This window comes from Mauremys reevesii, linkage group 11 (genome assembly GCF_016161935.1).
Source record: "Mauremys reevesii isolate NIE-2019 linkage group 11, ASM1616193v1, whole genome shotgun sequence".
Classification (NCBI taxonomy): domain Eukaryota; kingdom Metazoa; phylum Chordata; order Testudines; family Geoemydidae; genus Mauremys; species Mauremys reevesii.
The window spans coordinates 51580595-51587165 of record NC_052633.1 but is presented as its reverse complement, the minus strand read 5'-3'; the positions used below and the strand labels follow the sequence as shown (position 1 = coordinate 51587165).

At 44.7% G+C, this 6571-nt stretch overlaps 1 long non-coding RNA gene across 1 annotated transcript; it reads right to left on the bottom strand.

The window, feature by feature from the left end:
• Nucleotides 1-2071: 2071 nt before the first annotated feature.
• On the bottom strand, nt 2072-5263 carry LOC120374945. The gene is made up of 3 exons (XR_005586359.1): nt 5131-5263; nt 3696-3882; nt 2072-2536 (listed from the first exon to the last, which is right to left on the bottom strand). It is a non-coding gene; the product is annotated as an uncharacterized LOC120374945 (long non-coding RNA).
• Nucleotides 5264-6571: the final 1308 nt, after the last annotated feature.

Here is a 6571-nt window from a genome sequence, read left to right as displayed (position 1 = left end):
CATCCAAGAGCCCTTGCCCTCTGATCAGTGCAGGCTTGAATTATATAGCAGTTAAAGCTGTCTCAGCCTTTCATAATAAAACCAACTGTTCCATGGGCTTATCTTTCTGTGGTAACAGTTCATCTGAAGCTGGAACTTGATATGCAGTAAAAGGTCAACATCATCAAAGGAGGAAGCCTACATTGAAGCAGGGCCGCCCAGAGAGGAGGGCAAGTGGGGCAATTTGCCCCAGTCCTGCAGGGGCCCCCTTGAGAATATAGTATTCTATAGTATTGCAATTTTTTTTAATGGAAGGGGCCCCTGAAATTGCTTTGCCCCAGGCCCCCTGAATCCTCTGGGCAGCCCTGTATTGAAGCAACAAAATGACTCAGTGCATAATTGCATGTACAAGGTAAATAGCTGATTTGTGAGTGCATTTACCTGTTGTTGGCTGTCAGTGTATATTCTGCAGGTGTCACTTGGTGCAAATTTGGCCCAAACAATGTCATCATAAAGGTTTTCATTAGAAAAAGGTAAAATATAGATTAAATGTCAGCAGTAACAGCAAAGCAAAATGTGGAACTTTACTACTTTATGAAGCATCTTATTTTATAGCTTAAAGTGATTTGCATTTAGCAAGTGAATTTTTTTCTGAATAGGCTTATAGTTATATTTAATATATTTAAAAATGTAAAGTGGGCAATATTTCACTTTGAAAAGATACAATTTCTGCCTATGCACAGTAGCATTTCCTCTGAAATTTCACTACCTACTTAGCTACAGATGAACATATTAATAGGTCAGGGAAACTGAAAATGCACCTGATCTATCCTACTCTAGCTTCCTACTGATATGTATGAAGCAACCAATTATAATGACTGCACAAATGATAACATTTCTGACCAGCCCTCTTCTGGACTGAAGATAGCAAAGGTCTCTAAAGGTCTCCTGAGTTTGTACATGCATCACACTCTAGTGACTGGATGCTTGAAAATAAGAATAAATTGACATCTGAAAGAGATGAAATTTCAACTCAAGTGATGACAAAGGCTTGTGGGTTCTGGAGCAGAAGGCTAGTATTTCTGTGTCTCATACTGCTGAGAGAGATATCTCTGTATGCAGTGGTGCAATTAGAAATCATTTCTTGCTGATTTGCTGCCCTCAGGGGAGGGTCACAAAGGAGGGACATATGACCTCCCCACATGAAACCCCCCCCATGTCTCCTTCCTGCCCCTGTGGGACCCCCACACTCTCCCCATCCCCTCCCCATGATCCACATCCATCCCATGTTATGGGAGGGGCTCTGTCCTCCTCCTGCTGTGCCAGAGCCTTCTACTGTACTGACCCCAGGCAGGAGGACTCAGGAAACACAGCTGTATGGAAGGGCTGGGCTGGGGGGCAGTACAGCTGTGCTGGAGGAGCTACTGGTGTGGGGCTGCCCAGTGGCACCACATATCTGCTCCTTTCGCCGCTATGGTTCCTGGGAGATCAGGGCTCTCTGGAACCACAGCAGCAGAAGGAGTAGAAGAGGCCCCACACCAGCACCTCCTCCAGCACAGCGGCTGAACTGCCCCCTAGCCCCATTCCACTCATAGCCCTTCCACATAACTGGATCTCCTGAGTCATCCTGCAGCCCCACCAGAGGATGAGGTGGGCTGGAGCAGGACAGCAGCTGTGCAGGATGAGCTGCCAGCATGGGGCTGCCCAATGGCCACATGTTCTGCTCCTTTCCCTGCTGGGGATCAGGGCTTTTCACCAGCCCTGTCCTCTGGCACGGTGGCTGTATAGACCCCAGGCATGAGGACTCAGGAGATGCAGCTGCATGGAAGTTCTGGGGGTGGGCTCTTCATGTGTCTTTCTGATATGCTGTACCAGCTATAAATATCTTACTGGTATGGCATGGCATAACATACCGTACTTGCCCCACTATCTACATGTAAGATACAACAGAACAGACTGAATAGTTCACAATGAGACTCTGAATGACACCACTTGGCTTACAGAGCAGGTCATTGTTGCTTTTATTTATGTATTTATTTTAAGAAAATATAACAGCCACAATTAAAGCTACCAGGGAAAAATGATTAAAAAATAACCCCACATGCCAAGGAAAAACTTTAATTACATTTTCACACAATTCAAAGAAAAGGACAAAATTTGCACTGATATTTTTTCCATAATACTTCCATTTGTGCTTAGGCTTCACAGTGGTCTCAGCACTGTGTTCCACAAGTTACAGCCCATATGTGCTGCAACACACAGGGAGCATGGAATTGAATTAATGAAGTTGTCTCAGCTTTGACCTTGAATTTCCTCTTTGGGACACAGGTGTCCTGTTTTATCTATGTGAAGTAGTTGCAAGGTGAGGGAGAGAAATCAGCACTTGAGTTTAATGAAATGCTTACTGACAGCTGTTTCCTTTACTTAGTGTGATCTGCTTTCTTTTACTGAAGTTTACTTTAGGGAAACTCAGAGGATAAGAAGGTGGAAAGCTCCTTCTGTCCTTTTACAGGCATGACTTGCGGTGTAACTCTTCTGCTTTCTACACTGGCTTCCCCTAGAATATTAAGTCAAATTTCAGGTCTTGTTCTTTGAAGGCACTCAATGGCCCAGCATGGCTAAAAGATCATCTAACATTCTGGGATAAGGACTGTGGTTGACAACCCTGCTTCTCAGGTACTTTCTACCATAAGAATAAATTTCATCTGTGCAGACAACAGAGCTTTCTTGGATGCCGGTCCAAGAGTGTAGAACAAGCTCTCCTAGAAACCTCACCACCTTCCACTCCAGGTGGAAGGTACACACATTTCTTTGCCCTGTTTGCTCTAACATAAGCATGTTACCCCCCTCCCCCATGTACATTTAACCCCTCTCCCAAAAACCCTACCACAATAGAACATGACAGTGCTGTAACAGGATCAGGCTCCACTCCTGTTTTCTTCTGCACACACAGACTGCTCAGACTCTTTACATAAAACAAATGGGCTTTTTTACAAGCACAGTGTTTTCCTGCCATCTTTACAGCATTGTGAAGCACTTTATTTACAGCAGCTTATCATCCTCAGCCCCCTATGTTGAGATAGGAGATCTCTTCCAGGACTGATTCAAAGTCTGTCTCTCTCTATCCCCCTGGCACTTCCCTACAATACCTGTTTCTACTTTCTGGGCTAATGTGGTAATTAGCCTTGCAGTTCTCTCCAGCCCATCCCCAATCTATCAGTTAGGCACAGCTGTCGTCATGAGGTTTACTCAAAGGCTACTAAGTGGAGTTGCAGTGACCGGAGTGTTGGCTCAGTTGCTGTGACCCAGCCCTTGGTCTCACCCCTCCCCACTTCTCTGACAGAAAGGCTTTTTGTGCCCTTTGTTCTCCCTCCCTTACCTGAAGTGCCTTCTTGTGGGGTTCTCTCTCTGCCTCTAGGGTGGTCATCCAGGCCCTCTTTGTAGGGCCTACCCACCCTTCACCCACAGAAATCACACTTGCTGGCGGGAGGTCACCCCCACAATTCTGTTTTGGCCCACAGGTCCTCAAGACTATGAATACCCTGGAGGGGTCATTCTCCCTGTTATCACCTTATTTTTATTTTGAGTTGGGGGCTGTTCAAAACTTGTGGTTCTCCCACCTCTCCAAAATGTGCATGGGCTTTTTTTCCTTTGGTATGTGTCTGCTAGCTTCCCACCCCCTATTAATGAGCTTGGGTAAACTTTATTCACTGTACCTTGCTTCCTTTATTTTACTTCCTTTCCTTTTCAGTCTTGCAGAAGACTCTCCCTTCTTCCCTTTCATCTTGGAATGTCTTCTTGTCCAGTGGCTTCTACTCCTGGTACATCTTTCCTTTTCCCTTGGGGTATCATTTCCTTCCACCTAGGTGTTGTTTTTTCCACTCGATGCCAGCTCTTTTTCCCCTCTTGGAGCAAAGGGAAGGGACTCCAGTCAGTGCCCAACACAACAGTGGGGATTAACCTATCCATTTCCAAAAGATCATCCCCTGGACCTCCAGGGGTATCTCTGCCACACAGCAGTACATTTTATCTCTATGGACACACTCTAATTTCAAGTTTTCTCCTGGAATCATTCTGTGGAGTTTTACCAACTCCCTCTAGACCACAGAGGGAGCTGAGGTGCTATCCACCAGCCCCCTTAGATATATCCTTCTCACCAATACTGGAATGGTGGACAGATTATTTTCTTTCTTCTGCCCAAGAGAATCACTCTAATCACAGAACTCAGCAAAACCTTGCTCCTGTATGAGTTCAAGTCCCTGTCAGAGTTCCTTAGGGGTCTTCCCTCTTCTCCACTTCCTTCCCAACAATGAGTTCCTTAGACTCCTTCCCCAATCTGATCACCCTAAAGGGTTGGCCCTCTTTCATGGGAATTCTGCCTCCACAAACTCCTCCATTTGTGCCCCTTAAACTATCTGGCTTGTGCTGCCTAACCATACCCATATGTTCTCAGGAATGGTCTTGAGAGCTTCAAAATCAGAGCATCCATAATTTCCCCCATAGTTTTGGTGTCTGGTCTCAGTCAACGTATGACCCTTTTGGGTGAATAGCCAGGCAACAAGTCCCCAATCCATCATGCTGCTGGGAAATTCTGTTGATCCAGAATAGTCACCTTAACCACCTCCTAGTCTCAGGCCTGCTCACCATTTAAAGCCAGGTAGGTCTCTTGCACTTCCCCATCAAACAGGGGCCTAGCCACAAGATCCCAGCTTGCACCCATAGATATCCTCTCAAAAGGTAGCCAGGAACATGACAGGCTCATTTGCAGGGACCATCTTAGAGAGACCCAGTCCGTGTGTCCGGTTATCATTCCCTGCCACAGGACTGTCCACCCTTTGCAGTAACTGCTGCTGCTCTGGTATGAAATCCTGTGGACTTGATGTTTCACCTGCCTCTCCAAGTGGTGTGACTACTAGAAGCTTTGTAGGGTCTTCTACATTTCCTTTTGTTGGTTCATGAGCAACTGTAGAGTTTCCTTCATCATCCAGGCTGCCAAACCTTTACAAATCACACTGGCCCCTCCCTGGATCAAGGCAAGATCCCAAAGAAGTTCCCACATGTAATAAAGTGCCCTCTCTCCTCCTCTGCACACACACAGACTGCTTGGAGACTCTCTGCTTGTAAACATCACATGGTGTTTTATTTACTTACAGTCACTCTACCCTCTTGCCAGCATTCTGCAGCATCCTATTTACAACAGCATGTCGTTGTCAGCCCCCCTCAGCTGATTAAGGGGAGAGATTTCTCTCAGAGATCCCTCTTGGGACTGACTCAGAGTCTGACCCTTTTTCTCCTGACACTTCTTTCCTGTGCCTTTTCTACTTTCTGGGCTAATGGGTTAATTGGTCTTAGCTGTGCCTGATGGGCTAGCGCAAACTATCATCATCAGGCTCACTAATTAGAGTAAGAGTGACCAGAGTTGATTCAGCTGCTGTTGCCCAGCGCTCTGTCTCAAATGCACACATATGGGGATATGAGAGAGAGAGAGAATCACAGTGATGAGGGCAGTATGAGAACTTATATAGAACAGAACAAAATAGCAGTACTTCTGCTCAGATTTGCAATGCATTAAAGAATGAATCTGTTTGCTTGTTCATGAAAAGCCAGAGTATTCCTCTGCGGTCCTCAGGACTGCTGAATTTTGTGCTTTGTTTATAGCCACATGCATCCATTTTTCACCAGAATTGGATCTAGAAGATTTCATAATTGGTTTGGCCTCAAGATATTTAGCTGGAAAACTGCATGTAAAGTATTAGATGAATTTTAAAATTCAGGTGTTTTAGTAACCTGAATCTATGGCTCCAATGCTCACTAGAAATCTGCCTTTGATTTTGTTTTTAGATACAGGTCTTTCTTCGGTTTAAAGAGTTGTTATTCTGTAAAACAGAAACCAAGAGTGGGGAAAACCAGACATACCCTAAATTATAGATATCTGAAAAATAGACTGTTAGACATGTTATATTTTTCTTGCAAATCTCTAAAGCCCTGATCCAGGAAAGACTCATATGTGCTTAACTTTATGAACTAGAATTACTTATATGTGCAAAGTTAAGCAAATGCTTCAGTCTTTGCAGAATCAGGCCTAAGTTTGGGACTACATGTGTATAGGTCTAGTGCTGGGTTTCTGTTCCCGGGATTCTATTTTTGGTGGTGTTTGGTTGGGGATGTGGTCAGCTATCCGCTAAGAAATTAACTGAGACTTTCAACACATTTCATACAGGCCACTGAACAGCCATATGAGAGTAATAACATCTGGCCATATGAACAAGTGACTGACAGATGAAAAGTTCCATATCTCCATTACCAGTCCTCTCATCCATCTGGCTTGGGTTTCTTGTCTATGATTTTCTGCATTTCAGCTGGTAGATGAGTTTCTTACAGTCAAAGTCTATACCAGAATTCAACCAAAATATCCTCTTTAGAGCAGGCTATTTCCTAAAGAAAGGGGGGGAAAAACGTAAAAGGCAATCTTCCAAACAAATTGCTCTCTTCAGCTATTTTCCAAATGGCCATACTGTCTCTTTTCATGACAATCGGTACATTCATTGCTCGCTTGATAAACTGGGAAAGGACTTGTGGATATTGATAATCC